This window comes from Mustela nigripes, chromosome 3, assembly GCF_022355385.1.
Source record: "Mustela nigripes isolate SB6536 chromosome 3, MUSNIG.SB6536, whole genome shotgun sequence".
Classification (NCBI taxonomy): Eukaryota; Metazoa; Chordata; class Mammalia; order Carnivora; family Mustelidae; genus Mustela; species Mustela nigripes.
Window position 1 is genome coordinate 65,726,892 of NC_081559.1, and position 18,135 is coordinate 65,745,026.

The window sequence follows — 18,135 nt, forward strand, 5'->3', positions numbered from 1 at the left end:
TTTAGTTCTGGCATCATCACAGAGCCCTCCGTGAGATGAATCATGGAGAAGTTTGGGGAATTTTCCAGCGAGATAAGGCCTACCCTGAAACACCGACACAGCTTTGCTTGCACCATCAACATTTAATTCCACAGTCCTGAGGCCTCTGCCCTGAGCAGGTCTCTGGGATTAAGCAAATGGGAGCTTTTAATAACAGTACTCAGGCAGTCTTCTCCTTAAAGGTCTTTCTATCTCCATTCTGTTCCCATGGCCGTTCTTCCTCTCTGTGACTGCACAGGTGGTCTCCTACCACCATAATCGGTTCACACCAATGTGCTGAAAGTTTTTCAGTGGCTCACCGTTGTCTATGGTCCTTTTTCATACTTGGGTAATGGACAGGCTTCTGGCTCACCGTTGTCTATGGTCCTTTTTCATACTTGGGTAATGGACAGGCTTCTTTTGGAGAAAAAAGAAAAGCCATGTAGATTTCAGTGTTTATTTAAATCTTAAATGTTTCTTAAATAGGATTTAAAAAACATAAAACTAGATATAAACTTCTTGTGCCTTATGTTCTAAAACTACAAGGGAAAAGATGTGTTATGAAAAAGCTACAAAGCCAGTATTATTCAAATAAACACCTTTAATTTAATGAGCCAAATGACACTGTTTTATGAAATTTAGTTGTCCTCTGCTGTATGAGTATGTTTCAGAGCATGACAGCATACATTATTTTCTGTTATCTTGTCCTACTTACTACTGTATACCATGTAGTGACCCCGTTCTCCCACCACTCTGCTCAATTTCAGCTAGGGTGATCTTTGTTCAAACAGCATCTCCTTTGGTCTCAGACTGGTACATTTCTGTTGGCTTATGCCAACTTAGTAATAAACATAAATAGGGGCACTGAAATTGTGAGGCAAACGCTCATCCCGATGATTTGGAATATGTTTTTATCACTGTTCCTGTCATTTTATTACTAATAAAATTATCATTGCAACAAAAACATAAAAATTTTCATAGGGACCTTGTGAACCCCCCTTTGAGAAACACTGTAGGACAGAATCAAAACTCGTTTAGATGGTGAACAAAGCCTTTTGTATTCTAACTTGTATCTACCTACCTACCCTCTTCTCAGGTTACTGATTCCTAATTTACTTCTTAAGCCTCAGGAGTAGTGAACAACAAGTTCACCCCAAATCCATGTTGATATAGCATTCCTTTAAACCCTTCCATGCATTGTTATATCTTGTGGAGTAACCCTCAGAACCATGAAGCATTCCTCTTTAATAAGTGTTAGCACAAATGCCTCTGTCCTTGTATAAAACCTTCCTTAATCCCTGGCTGAGGCTCCTATCCCTGTTTCTGTTGCAGCCTTTAGAACCCCCATTAGCACACTGTGATCATCCTGTTATAATTGTTGGCAGGGTTCTGCGATGTCCACCTCTCAACATAGTGCTTGATACACTAGGTGCTCAGTGAGCATCTCTTGGATAAAAGAATATATTGGTTAAAAAAGAAGCCAGAGGAGAAGATGAATTTGGAGGATAGTTTGAGGAGGCTTTACAACTATTGGTATCAACAAATTTTTCTGTAGATTTTGATTGATCTGTTATTAAAGCATAATGGAGGCCACTCAGCTCATATTTAGGGTGACATAACACAGAAGATGGTGTTTTTGTTCTAACCCACAGCAAGCTAGTGTTTCCAGAATCACAAAATGTAAATAAGAGAAGCCTGCCCTTGACTTTCTACATTTCTCATGAGGTGTTTGTGACTTTTCAGTTTCATCCAGGTTGAATAAAATATTTGGGAATGTTTCTAGAAGGGACAGTATAGTGATCTGTGGTGAGCTTCTGTTGTCCAGATTGTCTGGAACTGGTTGTGTTCTCAGCAGGGAAAAGCCAGCATGGCATCCTACCTGCTAGAGTGGTTAAGTTGAGGAGTAGGCAGATGGCCGCATGGAGACCTTGACAGTGCCTTTCAGCAGCAAGTGCCTGATGGCTCATGCCTGCCTCAAAGATTCTCTCAGGATGCCTGCTTCTGCCCGGGTATGCTGTCAGTCCCAGGCTATGGTTCTTGAAACTTAAGCCCACACAATCCTCATGTTTTTATTTTCTAAATGGAGAATTACTCTTTCCAACAAAGCTGCTTTTTGCTTCATAACTGTCTGTAAAAATGTCCACAGGAACAATCTTCCATTTGACAGGTGGATTCTACAAACATTTATATCCTCCCTGGTGAGCAAAGCTTTGGGTCAAGAGCAGATCTTGAAAGTATAATCAGCAGAGGTTCAAATGAACATTGTCTTCATATGACAGCCTACATAGTATATTGATCTTAATATGCATTCACTTTTCTAGTGTGAATAAGTGCTGTTCAGATTAAACATGACAACAATGCATGCAGTGCCAATACCAGTGGGATGAAATTACAGGTGACCAGTGCTTTTACTTTGAAAATGCAGCTGAAAGATCCTTGAACCATTATTTTTAAGAAATGGGACCCAATTATTCTTTTCCCAATTTTATTTCCATTTTTATTTCACCAGCTAGAGTAACTTCAATATTTAGTTCAAATAGGCTATACTACAAACCAGGTAGCTAATGGAATGTGACCATAGCACAATCAAATGTTGATGAGCAGTCCAAACGTACAGTTCACTGGGGCAGCTCAAGGCTGTGGCAGGCATTGACTCACAGATTATCAGCACTCTCCATTTATTCCCTCTCTCTGCCTCATCTGGATATGACTAAAGTTGAAAAATACTGGGTAAAAGCAGTATCAACTCAGCAATATAGAATAAGAAAAATTCTAGGGGTGTCCTTCGTGTGCTAGTACTTCATACTATGTCAGGGAAGATAAGAAGGAAAGAAAACATTCAGCATAGAAACTATATATTTAACAGATTACCCTGAGCAAAATGAATTAACCAATAGGAAATTTAGTTTCTTGTGTAAGAACAAAGTAGGTAGTTGCAGAGTTTGTTGACTCAGCAGCTAAGTGAAGCCATCAAAAATCCAGACTGCCCCCTGCAACCTGCACGTCTTTGTAGTTAGAAACTGACTTGGGAACAACCTTGCCTAAGCAGTAGTGGCTCCAGCATTCCAGTAGCCACCAGGTGAGGTACCCTTGGTACAAACAGATACCCTCCTTTACTTCCATGAGGCTGATCTTGTGTTGAAGAAGGTAAAGAAGGTTCTCTTCTGTCCTGGAGGTCCAACGCTGTCAGCTCTGTATTCATTTTCTAGGGATGCCATAGCAAAAATAGAACAAACTTTGTGGCTTAAAACAAGAGAAATTTATTATCTACCAGTTCTGGAAGCTAGAAGTCCAAAATCAGGGCATCAGCAGGGCTGTGCTGTCTCTGAAGCTTCCAAGATCCTTTTTCTCTTCTTCCTAGCTTCTCCTGGTTTGCTGGTGGTCTTTGACCTGTGGCTGCACAGCTCCAGTATCTACACTCTCCCTCTGTGCCTCTGCCTTAACAGGGCTGTCTTATCATAAGGACGTCCATCATATTGGATTAGGTGCCCACCATGCTCCAGTATAACCTTACCTTAACTCAACTAATTATATCTGTAGCAACCCTATTTCCAAATAAGTTTTCATTCTGAGGTTCCGGGGGTTAGCACTTCAACATTTTTTTTTTTTTTTTGGAGGATACAACTCAACCCATAACAACCCTCCAAATACTTAACACCCCTCCTCTCTAGTAAATAATTCAAGTTTCCAAGGTAATCAGACAGTCATTTGGAATCTACACGTCTGCATGTTAGAGGAGCTAGCTTAGAGAGCCCAGCTTTGGCTGTTTGTACACACACACTCTTGCTCACACACACACACACATACCATTCTCTCACAGCCTCAGGTGTTTAAGGCAAACACAGTTCTTTCTGGATGTACTAAGCATAGCAGATTGCCTTCCGACCTGGGTACCCAGCAACTTCAGAATTTTGTTCTGTCCTACCTGATCTCTAGCTGAGCATTTTTAACTATCTCCTAAGATATGTGACACAGGTTACCTCCCTCAAACCTTTGTTTACGTTGAGCTCTGGTCTCCTGCCTCTTACTTTAGCCTATGTCTTAGATATTTATATATATTCCTATTAGCCATGTTTATTGTCTCTTTTCTCCTCTACTGTCTCCTGAGAGCCAATTTCATTTTTGAAAATTTTATTAACATAAAATGTATTATTTGCTTCAGGGGTACAGGTCTGTGAATCCTCAGTCTTACAAATTCACAGCACTCACCATAGTACATACCCTCCCCAATGTCCATAACCCAGCCACATAATTTCTCCCCCCCACACCCCCAGCAACAATCAGTTTTTTTCCTGAGATTAAGAGTCTCTTATGCTTTGCCTCCCTCCCCACTCCCATCTTGTTTCATGTTTTTCCCTCCTTTTCTCCCATGAACCCCCACCCTGCCTCTCAAATTCCTCATATCAGAGAGATCATATGATAATTTTCTTTCTCTGATTGACTTATTTAGCTTAGCATAATACCCTCTAGTTACATCCATGTCGTTGTAAATGGCAAGATTTCATTTTTTGATAGCTGCATATTATTCCATTGTATATATATATGCCACATCTCCTTTTTTTTTTTTTTTAAGATTTTATTTATTTGACAGAGAGAGATCACAAGTGGGCAGAGAGGCAAGCAGAGAGAGAGAGAGAGAGGAGGAAGCAGGCTCCCTGCGGAGCAGAGAGCCCGATGTGGAACTTGATCCCAGGACCCTGAGATCGTGACCTGAGCTGAAGGCAGAGGCTTAACCCACTGAGCCACCCAGGCACCCCTATATGCCACATCTTCTTTATCCATTCATCTGTTGATGGACATCTAGGTTCTTTCCATAGTTTGGCTTTTGTGGACATTGCTGCTATAAGCATTCAGGTGCATGTGCCCCTTCGGATCACTACATTTGTATCTTTAGGGTAAATACCCAGTAGTGCAATTGCTGGGTCATATCTCTATTTTCAACTTTTTGAGGAACCTCCATGCTGTTTTCCAGAGTGGCTGCACCAGCTTGCATTCCCACCAACAGTGTAGGAGGGAGGGTCCCCCTTTCTCCGCATCCTTGCCAGCATCTGTTGTTTCCTGACTTGTTCATTTTAGCCATTCTGACTGGTGTAAGGTGATATCTCATTGTGGTTTTGATTTGTATTTCCCTGATGCCGAGTGATATGGAACACTTTTTTATGTGTCTCTTGGCCATCTGGATGTCTTCTTTGCAGAAATGTCTGTTCATGTCCTCTGGCCATTTCTTGATTGGATTATTTGTTCTTTGGGTGTTGAGTTTGGTAAGTTCTTTATAGATTTTAGATAGTAGCCCTTTATCTGATACTGACAGCCATTTTCCTATAATAAAAGGCATAATAATATCTCATATTTCTGTATAACTTTTACAAATTTTTTTTTAAGTGCTCACAACTATCTGTGAGGTTACCAGTTAGACATGAGTATGTGACTTTATAGATAAGGAATACAAGGTTCTGGCAGGCTAAGTGCCTAGGGATACTGAGTGGTAGGGATAGGTCGGTAATGGTGACGAGGATCCATATTTTGTGACCCACTGAACTAGAAGATTTCCAATACAACCCATGTCCACTGTCAGTATTGGTATTGCTCTGCTAGTATTTGCATCACATTCATGCCTCAAAATATCCTGGTCTATAGCAAAATGGGATATAAGCCTACTTTATGGATATTGACGGTGATGGTGGAGGTTGGAGAAATTGATCCTTCATCTTCCCTTCCCACTGTCACATGTAGCAAAGAATTAAACTGAATGTTTGTAAGTGACTGAAACTCAAGAAAAAGGATCAAAGTATCATTATTATTGGGGACATTTGTAGACTATGTTAGAATAATGCCTTGGTGTTAACTGATATGCATGTGTGTTGCCATGCTGATTGGTAAATTATTGAAATACTTCCATTCTGGATGGTAAATGGCTGGCATCCAGAGGCCCTTGAATTCTCCTTGGCCACCAGAGGTGCCTGTCTCTTTCCTTTGGACACCCCAGATCTTCTAATGGTTCAGCCACTGTAGGTCGTATCTGTCAAGTAAGGGACCTCAAGGACCAGCTCCAGTGCCATGAGCCAGCTGGGTGTCAGATAGTTTAAATATTGTACCTGCTAAGCAGTGTATGATGGGCAGGGGACTTTCACTTGCTGAGGGTGCATTAATGTATCAGGAACTAGCTTAGGGATGCTTAATACATGATTTCACTTCAACAGCTCTCTCTAGTAGATGTTATTTTCTCCATTTTACCACTGAGGAATGTGAGGCTCAAAAAAGTCATGCCCAAATCCACATACCTATTAAGTCCTGAACTTTTTGGCCTTACAGACAGCATGGAATGCAAGTCCCATTTGACAGATGAAGAAACTAAGGCAGAGAGAGGGTATTCTCTGTGCCAGTTCAGAGCAGTCTTTGTCCCAGAATTTAGGTTTCCCAACCCCCTAGCCCTGTACTCTTTCACTTTAGTGTGTTCACAAAGCGTGTTCAGTGTGGAGAATGTGTGCTGAGATAGCTCATACAACAAAGACGCACAGAGATGTAGTGGAATAGTATTCTGAAACTGGAGCATGAGACCATCGTTTTAAAAAGACACACACACATGAAGGACCTATCACCAGTAATTTATAGTTGACTACACTTTATAGTCCCACCTGTGAGAGAAGTAGCCCATATATTAAGGATCCAGTTTACTTGGCATCTTCCTAAAACAACTAAAGGTCTGTTTCTGTATTAGAAAGCAGACTTGTGGATAAAGTAAACATTTGCTTCTTTTCAGAAAAAAAATTTTTTTTTGTTTTTACTTCCATCTGCTCGTTGTTGCAAACAAGAGCTAATCAGCTGAGCAGAGAAACAGATGTGCTGTGATGGCTCCAAAACTGGGTCTCTGCCTGAAAAAGGGTCTTGACAGGGGACGGTTGCCATAACAACAAGCTGACACCAATGCAGAAATATCACAGGCTTTTTGTACCACTCTTGCCTTCATTAATTATGCTTTTCCTAGCTAAATGATACGATAATGTGATTTCCTTTAGTACTGCCAGGACTAGAGATGACAAACGAGATATTTTGTGTTGAAGGGCTCAGAAAGCCATAAAAACACTACAGAACTGAAATAGTATTGTCATTATTAGCATTTCGCTTCCTAAGCTCTAGTTAATGGATTTGGTCCCCAAATAAGAGTTAGCATTTATTGAGTGCTTACTATATACCAGGTATTAAGTGCATTATTTTTTATTTTTGTTAGAAAATGATTTTTTATTATTTACTTGTTTTTTTTTATTGAAGTGTAGTTGACACACAATGTTACTTTAATTTCAGGAGTACAATATAGTAATTCAGCAACTCTGTTATGCTATCCTCACCATAAGTGTAACTATCATCTGTCACTATAAAATGCTACTAAAATACCATTGACTGTATATTCCCTGTGCTGTACCTTTCATCCGCATGCCTTACTCATTCCATAGCTGGGGAGCCTGTACCTCCCATTCCCCTTTACTTATTCTGCTCATCACGCCATCCCTCTCCCCTCTGTCAACCACCAGTTTGTTGTCTGTATTTATGGTGTTCTTTCTGCTTTGTTTGTTCTTTTGTTTTGTGTTTTAGATTCCATGTGTAAGTGAAATCATATGGTATTTGTCTTTCTCTCTCTTAGCATAATGCCCCGTAGGTCCATCTGTGTTGTCACAATCTCTCATTCTTTTTTATGGCTATGTGATATTCCATTGTATATAAAGAACACATTCTTCTTTATCCATTCACCTATTGATGGACGCTTGTATTGCTTTGTATCTTGGCTATTGTAAATAATGCTGTAGTAAACATAGGGGTGCAGACATTTTTTGGGCTCTAAGTGCTTTATATGAATGAATTCTTTTATAATCCTCACAATAACTCCATAATTTCAGTGCTATTACTAGTCCAGTGGTTTGGATTAAGTCAGTCACAGAAAGACTCTTCTTGTCCTTGGACAAGGTATTATGATGTCACCAGGTTTTGAACCCAGCTATTTAGCTCCAGAGTCCTTAACCACTATACTAGCGTAAACCGTTTGTGACCACCAGTGTACGAGATAAGATTTAAACATTGTCAGTTTTATAATTACTTTAGATAAGAATGATCCTTCCTAATATGTTGAGGAAAATGTAATAATTCAACATGATGCTAGAAGCCAATGTGATTAATCCCCAAGGGAAGGATCTGAAAAAACAAAATGACAAAGTTCTTCAGAAGAGAATTTAGGAGATTTGGATTTTAGTTTTAGCCCTGCCACTCATTTTTAGAAAGCGATTGTGGCTTAGTTATTTTAATATGGCTTCAGTTTGGGGAGAAAAGTTAAGAGCACACATTTTGGAGTCAGACCTGGGAGCAAATTGTAGATCCTGCTTACCTACCTAACCGTGGACCTTAGGCAAGTTCCTGAATATTTGTGATTAGTAAGGTGGGGAGAAGTTAAAGAGGTAAAATGAGAAGGGAAAAAAAAAAAAACAGCTTCAAAGGACAAAATCAAATGATGCACTGAACATGTTTTGTGCAGTCCCTGGCATAGTAAGTATTTTTTAAAATGGTGGTGCGTATTGTCTGAACCTGGCCCTCCCTAACTTGGTCTCATCTGTAAGAAGAAGAGATTGGCTTGGGTAGTTTCTGCCTCCAAGCTCTCTTCTGTTTCTCAGAGAAGATTTACAGGTTTTTGGGAGAAAAACCTCTTCTAGCTCACATATTCCATGGCTCTGGTGTTCCTCTGATGATGAAGGCAGGATCTCTCCAAGCTCTCAGTATGGGAGAAGTGGCATGAATGGTGAGAACATCAGAGTCCATTTTTACCTGACTTTTTTTAAATGACTGGGGATAATTGGGATCCCATGTGCCAGTCATATCTCTGAAAGAAATGCAGGGCTTGTTTGCTCAGGAGATTCAAGTGAGGGGTTTAGCACCCAGATCACTGACTGGAAGACTTGGGTGTCTTCCCTTAAGATATTCATTCCTGAGATTCTATACCCATTTGTCTTCCCTGATTTCCTCCAGACTCTTATGTCAGCTTCTAAGAAATAGTGGGATTCCTTTCCTTCTTGTTCTGGGCTGACCCTACCTGCATTCCCACAGTGGTTCTGCCTTGAAGGGCTCTGAAGCACAATCCAGGTACTTGGGGCTCTGGTGGGTGAAGGGCCCAGGGTAAGGGTAAAATGATTGAGTGCAGCCCCAGCCTTTAACCTCAGCTTCAGCAAGAGGTCCTCTCTCAGCTGGAGCTCTGCAGGGAAGTTGAGTCATGTGTCATATGTTAGTGCAGAGGTGGGGGGCTGGCCCTGGAGGTGGTGGTGACATGTTGTCACCCTCCTCGGTGGGTCTAAATATAGAACTCCATCTGAGGCTTCAGCTTCCAGATGTGCAGAAGCATGTGAGGGCCAGAGCAGAGGCCTTTTATCTCCTCTCCTCCCGCCATCCCACACTCAGTGATGAGCAAGTAGTATCAAAATAAGGGCCTCTGTGAATAATTGGAGCTTTCGAGGCTGTCCTCCCACCCCTCCCTGGGAAGGTGAGACGGGCCAAACTGTTCCCACAGGGGCAAAAGTACTTGCTGATGGAATGTCAGACCTGGCCTTGGTTCTTCCAGAGCTCTGAGTCCCAAATTACCTGGTGGCTACCCTTCCATCAGGGCCTCCACTGCCCTGCCCAGGGCCCAGGGCCCAGGGGTTCAGTCCCATGAAAGGGAATTCATGCCTAGGCCAAACCTTGCATTTGGTCTTTTGCCTGATGGTCACTGAGAAAGCAAAGGGAGGAGGGTATTCAGCCTCAGGAAAGGGGTTGGGGGTGAGGCAGGAGCCTTGGGGTGGGGGTGAGGCAGGAGCAGGTGGGGTGTGGGGAGACTAGTATTTGTAGTGTTCTATTACGTCACAGGTTTTTTCCACACCTTCTTTAGTTTTAGAAGGTTAAAGGAAATGACTCCCTGGTAGGAATGTATGACATTCCCAAGGGCATCCTGGTTTGCATGGTGACATCAGCCTGTGAGAGGACAGAATCCGGAGACAACTTGCAAATAAAGGGGTATGCCTATGTTGGAGCATTCAGATATTTTATTTGATTTGCTTCCTTTCCATTTCTGCAGTTCTGTTATAGTGGAGAAAATCTCTACCCCCCCCCATTAGTTTCGTTTCTTTTCTTTCTTTCTTTTTTTTTTTTTTTTATTTTAAGATTTTATTCATTTACTCGACACAGAGAGAGAGACCACAAGTAGGGGGAGAGGCAGGCAGAGAGAGAGGGGGAAGTAGTCTCCCTGCTGATCAGAGAGCTCGATGTGGGGCTCGATCTCAGGACCCTGAGATCATGACCTGAGCCAAAGGCAAAGGCTTAATTAACCCACTGAGCAACCCAGGTGCCCCAGATCCCCATTAGTTTCTTATTGTGGGCTCATGCTTCAATTCTATTACCTACTAGCTGTGTGACTTTGGGCACGTTTCTTAACCTTTCTGAATCTGTTTCTTCATTGGGGTAATAAAACCTGACCTAACAAGCTGTAAAATGCCCTGAATTGTAGAACTGCTATTCATTCTTTCCTTAACTGAACCCTGGTAGAAATGGAACATTAGCTGGCAAAGGGCAGGGGCAGCAAGGAAGTGAGAGGCAGCAGTAAATCCATCTGCTTAAGTGGAGGGTGTGCTTACATGCTCCCAGGTATGGAAGTTACTGTGGCTATGGCTTATGGTACATGAAATCTCTTTGGCAATGACCTAATGTTCCCTGTTTGATAAGAATTCCCAGGTGATGCCTCTCAGGAGGGAAGTGGGGGGACCATGGATCTTGCTCCTGGTATGGCCACAAACCAGCTGTGTAACTCTGGACAAAATCTAGATCCTAAGATCCCTTCTTGCATCCATTTCTGGTAGGGAAAGCTGCTGCAACGGGGGAGGACAGTGGGATTATACTGGGTTTCCAAGCAAATGTGTTCATTTAGAGCCTTTTTTTTTTTTTTTAAATTAAACAACAGATATTTATTTCTCACAGTTCTAGAGGCTGGAAGTCCAAGATCAGCATGTCTGCAGATTCAGTATCTGGTGGGGCCTGCTAGGTTCCTGGTTCATAGATACCATCTCCTCACTGTGTCCTTACATGGATTCAGAACATTTTGCATACTAAGGGTGCATAGAACAATATGGGCACACTAATTTACCTTTCACAAAGGAGTTCTGTGAATTTTGGTCCTGAGATGGATATGGGGCTTATCACATAAGTAAGAATAAATGACACATTCCTGGGGCTTTGGGGAATTTAAGTGCAAAGTCAGCCTGGCCTCAAATCCAAAACCAGTTCACCTCTAACCTCTACTACCATGGTGGGAAGTTGGTATTGCGCAGGCATTAATTTGAACCTTGTTTTATTTCTCTAAAGGCAAAGTTGAATGTTAGCAATCCTGAGAAAAGTCTTGTAAACATTATATTTTAATTCAAGACCTTTCTGATTTTCATAAGGATAGTTTAAAAATAATTTAAATTATTTTTGGCAGTTTATCAATATATAAAATATAGTTTCAATTCTAGCCTTGAGTTTTATGAAAGAACCCCCACCAAAAGAAAACCCAACCAATCCTATCAATTTCAGATCTTCTAATCCACATCCCCTTTACAAAAAAAAAAAAAAAAAAATCAAGCAAATCTCAAATGTATCCTTCCTTGAAGTTATATTTCATCAAAAGGAAGAGACTTCATATGTTTATTCAGTATCTCAGCTTCTAACACTTTAAGATGTTTGTATGTAAATCTGGTGAATAATATTTGCCATTGAAATATTTTTAACTGAAATTTCCAATTCAAGAAAAGTTCTGTTTCAGAAATGTTTAGGATCAATAACATATACCGATTATGCTACATAAATTGCAAAAGCAAAATGAGGAATCCTATTTGCCCGTGCACCTCTCAGCCCATCTTATTTGGCAGTGTGTTGACTGCATTTTTGGGTTCAAGGTCGGCCAAGGATTAATAGCTCTAGGTCTATTTGCCTTGCCGATTTTAGAGCTGAATTTAGCTCTTGAAATAACAGCATTTTGCCTGCGTACTTGAGTGAAATTTTAATCTTGAGCTTTGATTACAATTTTGTATCACACCATCAATTCTAGTAAGGTAAGAAATCAGAACATATAAGGCAAACCTAACTGCATTTTTAATGACATTTAAAAATATTAGTGGGAAAATGCGAGTGTCCGAGTTACATCTATTATTTTTTAAGTTTGATGAGCTGTTTTTTATGAGTAAAAAATATTTTTCCTTATATTAGATGGTGCTCCTATAATACTACTTGCTTGAAAGTATTGGTTAAAGTCACATTATTGAAAGAGATTTCAGTCCAACAGCTCTTTGATATATAATTTGATAAATAGTTTAAGTTAAATATCCTGTCAGAGAAATCTAGGTTTTCTGAATGCAGGAGCTCATATGTTACTGTCTTTTATCCCCTTTACATCTAATCTAATACAGGTGTTTTTCTTAGATAATGAAGACCTTGAGATGAGGAGAGACTGTTTTGTTCCCTCAGGTTCCTATAGCCCAAGTCTTTTTGCAAGAGATAGAAAGTGGATTTTAATTCTATCTTCAGAGCTTTATCAGCAAGCCCTACTCTTGGTCGAGGCTGAAATGAGACTATAATCATGGAGCATTTCATGGGATCGTGATGGCCTAAGGAAGTGAAAGTACTACCTGTAGCCTTGTGCTTACATAGAAAGGGCTATTGTTGGAAAGGGAATTTGTTTAATTCTTCTTGTGTTAATCTCATGGGAACCTGGTTTCATGACCAAGATACTACCTTTAACCTGTCAACTTATTGATGAAAAATCCCAATAGCCAACAAATACTCTAGAGGAATGAAAGATGTCCTTGAAAATTAAGGCAAACTTTTCAGTACTTATTTAGGTTTTCAAGACAAAAAACAGACAATATTTGCTTTTTGTTGCAGAAAGAATTCATGTTCCCTCTAGACACTTTAGAAAATGCAAAAAGGGTTAAATAAGTAAACAAAATAGGTATTACCCATACATCAGTGACACAGTGATATCTCTAATTAATTTTGATACCATAGAAAAATCTGGGTAACCAGCATTTTCATAATCAGTACATCAAAACAAGGCCCAGAGAAAGCAGTTGCTTGGTTTGCATGGGAAGAAGAGGTGCAAGGAGTTGAGGTAATTTGCCAATGTAACCTAGTAAGGGATTGGGAAAACCAAGATGAAAGTGCCTGGCTCTGGATTTTCTTTCACCAGCCAAAGGTACAAATTTTTCTACAACCCAAGAGCAACTAAGAGTTGTTTTTTCTCTGCCATTCCCCTGGTAACTGAGGAAAGGGTCACCTATCCTCAACAGAAATCTACTGACCATGCCCATTGGTGGACCAGGAGATGATATTTGTCAAAGCAGTTGTGTTATCAAGTTGTGGGTGCTGTTTTAGCCCTGAACTTCTTTGGGAGAAGGGAGGAGGTCCTCCCTCTGTGGGGTGGGAAGGAATGACAAGGGACATTTAGAGGGTCTGGAACTTTGGAATACATTAACCTGAAGAAGGCTAAAGAGAACTGCCCTAACAAAGATGTTTGACTGCTAGCCTTTGCTCTAAAGACCGGTAGAGCTAAACTGTTAGTGAAAACTGATTTCTTGTTCTCATGTTCTTCTAGAAAGAGAAGTTTTTGGCAGCCAAGGAAGTAATGACTGACATTTGGGAGGCTCAAGCCCATTTCAGTAGCTATTCAGTAGCCCATTTCAATAGCTATTGCCATTGAGCACTGTGGCTGCTAACGCATAGATATTGTTAGTAATCCAAGCATAAGTGCTTTTCCTCATCTTAAAATAAGCATCAGTGTAGTCTAAGGGTACCAGAAAAGCCATAAGTTCACATTTCAAGGTAGGAACATACTCCATTAACCGGCATCCAAACCATTGTTCTGATGTTGAAGCTCATCTTTCCTAACAGGCATTATCATAGCAACCAGCATCTTTTCATAGACTTTAAGACCTTTTACAAAATATTGATAATGAAGTCTTTAAGGTTCCAGCCTTCTGGCTCACACTCCAGAATAACCTGTTTGCTCTAGCTAATTTGCATGGAGAGGTTAACCTCTGTTTGAGATCAACCCCCAAATCACTTATTTAGAAAGCATAAAGCCGTAAGAGTATATGAGCTGGAAGGGATAGCAGAGATCATTCCTTCCCACCTTTCTCTTTTATAGATAGAAAGTGAGAGCCCTATAACTCAAGAAGCCTCAGCTCAGAGTTTTCAAGGGACTTGCTCAAAGGCACTCAGCTAGTAAATAATGGAGTTCAGACTTTCTGAATTGCATTCAGATTCCAGTCTGAAGATTTTTCAACACAGCTTCCCTGAAGTGTGCCACAAATTGATGTGGACAGAAAGGAAAGAAAGATAAGACATAATCCTTACTGTGGGTTACTTCTGTTCACTTAAGGGGTCGCTTTACTGAGATCATCAAGGCTCTGGCCCCTTTAAAACATAAAAAAAATGATGAGGTTAATGTAGATTAGCACCAAGTGGTTAAAACTATTTATTAAAACTCAGAAACAGGGGTGCCTGGGTGGCTCAGTGGGTTAAGCCTCTGCCTTTGGCTCAGGTCATGATCTCAGGGTCCTGGGATTGAGCCCTGCATTGGGCTCTCTGCTCAGCAGGAAGCCTGCTTCCCCATCTCTCTTTCTCTCTGCTTGCCTCTATGCCTACTTGTGATCTCTCTGTCAAATCAATAAATAAAATCTTAAAAAAAAATAAAACTCAGAAACCATATAAACACTGATATGCCAGAGACTTGGGTTTTTAAAGGCAGCTATGCAGAATTATGTAAATTTATGTACCTCTGAAACTTCTCAAGAGTCAGAGAGTTAATATTTTATTTTATTATTATGATTTTAAAGATTTCATTTATTTATTTGACAGAGAGAGAGAAAAAACAAGTAGAGGGAGCAGTAGGCAGAGGGAGAGGGAAAAGCAGATTCCCTGCTGAGCAGGGAGCCTGATTGGGATTTGATCTGAGGATCAGGATCATGACCTGAGCCGAAGGCAGATGCTTAATTGACTGAGCCATCCAGGCACCTCAAAAGGAGAATATTTTAATCTTGGAGTCATTAGGCCACTAGCAAGTACTGTACTAGGACTCTGTCTCTGTTTTGAATCATTTAATGCTATGCTCTTAGCCTTTGCTGGGTACACTAAACATTTGTAACTGTTCATATACATGTCTCATGGGACACTGCAGAAGGCACATCCTCTTCACATCAACCTCCAACATGCTATGGGACTTTAAAATCAACTTTGGAGAATCCATACTTTATAAAATTGACATTTATTAGCAGGTTTCTATTCACAACACTGGATTAAGATAGACACACAAATTTGTTAAAGTTTATGATAAACAACCTGGTATCTGCTTCTGGTACTTATAACTGTATTAAAACTACAAATTTTGAGGAGTTTTGTTGGCAACTAACAATAGGAGGATTTACATCTATAGAGTTCTGAGATGTAAGATATATTTACTGTAACATAAAACTTCATGTAGTCACTGAAAACATATATTTTATCATTACCCTTTAGTATATAGTCTGCTTCTGATCTTAAGAGAATTTCGGTTTTCTCACTGCATTTATGTGGAAAAAAGTGAGTTCCCAAGAGTGCAAGCTATTTTTCTATATCCGGTGAGGGGTAGAACTCAGACCCAATTTGAACTTGTCATACTGCCTGCCAAAATGACTTCTCTTCCCGACATCCCTGATGGCACCATCATTCTCCTGATCACCCAGGATCAAGATGTCAGTCTTTCTGGATGTGTCCCTTTCCCTAACCTCCCATATTAAATCCCTCTCCAAGGGAAGACCAATCCTGCAGGTCTTCTCTTGAGCTCTTTCTTATACCTATTCCGTCCTCCCTATTTCACTGCCACCAACATCATTTATACTCCTATGATTGAAGCAAAGACTTGAGGTCAAGGAATGTATGTGTACACTTGCCTTGGACACGTCTCCTCCTTGGGGTGGTGGTAGTGAAGTGAGGTGAAGAGATACAAGAGAATGAGGTGTTTGGGGTCCTGGGCCTGAGTCCATGCCATCTCACTCTGTTTCTCTCTACCCCTCATGTTAAACATGACTTACAGAACCTGGGAAACTTGGTCTCAGCACAGTATACTTATTTGCTGTTGCCAGTGTCCTTTTCTTAGGAGAGTAGCAGAACATCTGATTCAGAGAGCTCTTTGAAAGGTTGCCTTCTCCTTTGGGCAAGGGAACCAAAGACCAATCGACCATCTAAGCATTCTTAACTCAGCTTTATTTTACCTAGAAATAAGGAGAATACTGTGCTGAGGAGAATGGGGTTACTTCTCCTTAAGAAATAGTTGTAGATTTTGGTATTGGATAGAGAAGGAATCCAGGTCCAAGATGTGCTGACCCCAGCTGTGGTGCATCCTCTTAGGGTGTGTCTATGAATCCCACATGTAGCTCACATAAGGGGTCTTTTACTTCTGTGAAAGATTGCTCCTGAAAGAGACTCTTTCCAAGGAGATGGGAGTTTAAGTGACAAAAATCTCAAGAAACCTGGTTAATTTATTCAAAATATGAGTGCAGCAGCTGATAATTCAGCCATTCTTTGAACATAAACTTTATTGTGTAGAACACTTATCATATTATAATGTTTTGTTTACTTGTCTCTTCTCTTCCTGGATTCAAATTCTGGCTGTGACAAAGACTAGCTGTGGGCCATGGGTAAGCTATTTAACTGTGCTATGCTTTAGTCTCCACACCTATGCAAAGTGAGGATAGCACCTACCTCACAGAAGATTATGAAGATTAAATTGTGAATTTAAATTCACAATGTGGAATTAAATTGTGAATATTACATGTGTGAACTTAGCTTTCCCTCTCTAGGACCTGGTACCATGCCTGACTCATGGGTACTCAGTAATTATCTGTGAATTATTTTAACAGCAAAATTTTCTGTAAACCTCTTTGGAAGGCTGATCTTAAAGAATTTCTTTGTTGAATTACAAACTAAGTTTCGGGAGGAGAATTTGGCCAAAAGATACTATTAGTCAGACAGAACCGAAGATAAGATCTGTCTGTAAAGAGAAGTTGAAACCACATAAATATTTTGAATATTTTATGACTGCACTTGTGAAACATTAGGATATCTCCATTCTCACATTTGGATGGGTTCTTGGACTTGTCTTCTGTGTCACATCTAAGATGGCTGGAAGTTGATTTGAATTTCCTCCCATAAAGTGTGGACTTTGGGCACTAGACACTTTTTGTTGTCTTACTTCCCCAGGCATGGTCTCCCTCTAATATCCCAAGCATTTGGAGCTCGTGTCCTTTATTGGACATGCTAGTTCATATTGTCTTAGGACATTTAGAGTGGACATGGTTTGTCATTTACTTATAGGTTCACTTTAAATTTTAGTTGGATGTAGCTTTTGCTGGAGAAGGACAGAGTCTTATTTTTCTTTCCCTCTTAGGAACATGTAAGAATGATGAGCTGTTTGCTGATTGATAGGTCTAAAATTATGTTTGTTCCACATGTTTAGAAATGTCATTTCTGAAAGGGAAGGTGGTGAATAGCCTTCTCTGGAGATCTTTAAAAATAGCAGTGTTTCTCACCTGATTGGGATATGGAAGGGAGGTTTGGGGAGACTGCGAAATGGCTTCTGCTTCTGAAGTTGGAATTATTTGAACTTTAGTTTGAATGCACACTTAGAAATCACGTTTTAAAATGGCAGAATATTCTATGGCAGTTAGTCTATTCAGAAGAGAGGGCTGGGTTCAGGCCAGGGATGCAAGAACATGAAAAGAGCTACTTCGGTTCAGAAACCAGAAAAGAAGCGTAGAGGGCAATGATAAAAGCAAAAGCACCAGGTCTCAGGTGAGACGGTAGGCATTATTTGGCATTGCAAGGCCAATTAAATGGGTCTAAGAAGAGATATAATAGTTTTCTGTCACTACCATTGTAATATTGCACATGTGAGGCTTAAAACAACACATGTTTGTTCTTCAGGTCATTAGTCAGGTATAAGACTCACCCTGCTAAAATGAACTTCTCCATCCGAAGTCTCACCGACATCTCAGACTTAACAGGTCCGCAGCAGAGCTCCTGCCTTTTAACCCGAAGCTG

The 18,135-nt window shown here is 40.4% G+C and overlaps 1 protein-coding gene across 1 annotated transcript in view; it reads left to right on the forward strand.

The window, feature by feature from the left end:
* MYO3B (myosin IIIB) overlaps positions 1-18,135 on the forward strand; it is a 376,680-nt gene that overhangs the window by 16,634 nt on the left and 341,911 nt on the right. The gene's annotated exons all lie outside the window — the stretch shown is intronic.